Source organism: Sapajus apella, unplaced genomic scaffold (assembly GCF_009761245.1).
Source record: "Sapajus apella isolate SASKATOON/1434 unplaced genomic scaffold, GSC_monkey_1.0 scaffold4381, whole genome shotgun sequence".
NCBI lineage: Eukaryota > Metazoa > Chordata > Mammalia > Primates > Cebidae > Sapajus > Sapajus apella.
In genome coordinates this window covers 3731-5721 of record NW_022441307.1, presented here as the reverse complement: position 1 = coordinate 5721, position 1991 = coordinate 3731, and the positions used below count along the sequence as shown (strand labels likewise).

At 61.3% G+C, this 1991-nt stretch overlaps 1 non-coding gene across 1 annotated transcript; it reads left to right on the top strand.

Annotated features, from left to right (window-relative positions):
* The first annotated feature begins 474 nt into the window (after nucleotides 1-474).
* LOC116547732 lies at nucleotides 475-639 on the top strand. Its single transcript, XR_004267155.1, has one exon. It is a non-coding gene; the product is annotated as a U1 spliceosomal RNA (small nuclear RNA).
* The last annotated feature ends 1352 nt before the right edge of the window (nucleotides 640-1991 follow it).

The window sequence follows — 1991 nt, the reverse complement described above, 5'->3', positions numbered from 1 at the left end:
CTGCGTTGTGGCCGCAGCAACCTCGGTTCGAATCCGAGTCACGGCAGTGACGTTCGTCTGGGCCATCAGCTCCCTTTTGTTCTCTGCAACCCAGCTCCTCAAGCGCCCAGGGTGCTGATTGAGCGCTGGAGGGAGGCGATGTTCGCTGACCCAACAAAGACAGCAGGTGGAATAGGCACAAATGGAAAACTGTTGCTGGTGCCCTAAGCAGAAGGCAGGTGCGAGCGGGAGCCAGGGGGGCGAAATGCTCAGACTCGGCAGAGGCGGCAGCCAGAACCGCGGGGGTGAGAGGGCGCGGTGGCTGCGGAGGGGGAGCCGCTGCTGAAAGGAGGCCTGTGTTGTCGTGTGGGTGACTGTCGGTGGAAGCTTTGGAGGAGAGTGGTTTGGAAGAATGGCGATGGACTTGACGGGCAGAGGAAGGTGGTGACCCTGAGCGTCCTGCCAGGGGACAGGAGGCTGTGCTGTCCCTCCTCTTCCCTTACCTGGCAGGGGACAGAACGTGGTCCGGAAGGGGCTTCTCCCTGGACGAGGCTAGTCCACCGCACTTCGGCTGCACTGGCCCCTGCAATTTCCCCACACCGGCCCTCGTAGGCCGTGGTGTTTGTGCCACCCCGCGGCTGGGTTCCTGCACTCTCCTGCCTTGCCTTGGCTCACCGCTGACGGGGATATCGCCCCGGAGACCCTTCGCCGCCCTCCTAGGGATCTTGAGGGCGCTTCCTTGGTGTTGTCACTGAAGCTCAGGAACAGGCAGATATGAGCTCTGTCTTCTACACGCTGAACTTGGAGACCCAGAGCTTGGGTCTCCTCCGGGCCTGCACATGACTCGCGACTCCCCGCCTCCCGCCTCCAAGCGCAGCTTTTGGCTCAGGGATGGGCAGCGCCCACCCAGCGTGGAACCCCGGCAGCCGCAGCCCCTGCAAGCTGGCGGGCAGACACTAGCAGGAGAAAGAACACAAGGCGTGCGTGGTGGTAAGCACCGGAGATGTCACTTTCCCACCAGGCGAGAAGGTCTTTGGAGACAGGACAGAAGGACGCAACCCTTCCAGGAACAAGGCGACTGCTCCTGAGGCCTGGCTTCGCACGGAGGCTCCTGGGTCCCTGCGCCCTCTGTCTACCCGCTGCAGCCAGAGTGCTTCACACATCTCAGCCGGCTTCCTCTTCCGCCTCTGCCTCCTCTTCCTCCCCAGCTGTCCTTGGGACAGCAAGGCCCCCAGCCCGGGGCAAAGACCTAGCCTCCTCTCCAGCACTTGGAAAGGGAGTTGTATGCACGCCTCCTAACCCTAGGAGGACAGAGACCCTGAGGTGGAAAGACACCCTCCCCGCCCCCTTGCTGCTTCTCTGGGCACAGCTAGTCCAGGGGCCGGCTGAGGGCCCAGTTCTCCTTGCTCCTGCTAGAGCGCCTGGGTCGCGTGGCTCAGGGAGCTGGCCACGTGGGCATCTCCCCCACTGCTCCTCAGGGAACGGGAGGCATTACCCTGTAGGACCCACTCTTACCCATGAGAGACACTCGGGAAAAGCTCCCGCGGAAGCCGGGGCTCTGCAGCTTAACCGCTTCGGGGTGAAGCTTGCGTCGGCCCTTCCTTCCTTCGGAGAGCCTTGGGGAGAGGAGGAAAGCTCCAGGACAACAGGCTTTGCAGCATCTCAACAGAGTCCAGAGGAAACGAGGGCGCCGTCTTCCTGGAAGAAGGCGGCCCGAGGCGAGGCCTGCGGTCGGCCGCAGGGAGGCTTGTGGAGCAGGAGTGCCCTTTCTCCACGGAAGCTATCCAACCAGCTGTCTGCGCCCCAGCCGGGGGACTCCTCTTCCTCTCTCTCCTCCTGCTGCGGCGCTTCTATCCTGGTATACCCTGAATGCCGAGCTTCCTTTTCTGCTCGGGAACCTCTCAGGCTTGCCACAAGTTACTCATTTCCTTGGTTGTTCTGAACTTTAAATAAGGTAATGTATGTTACCTTATGCATTTTTCCTTGTTAAAAATAGACAATACTGATTATTC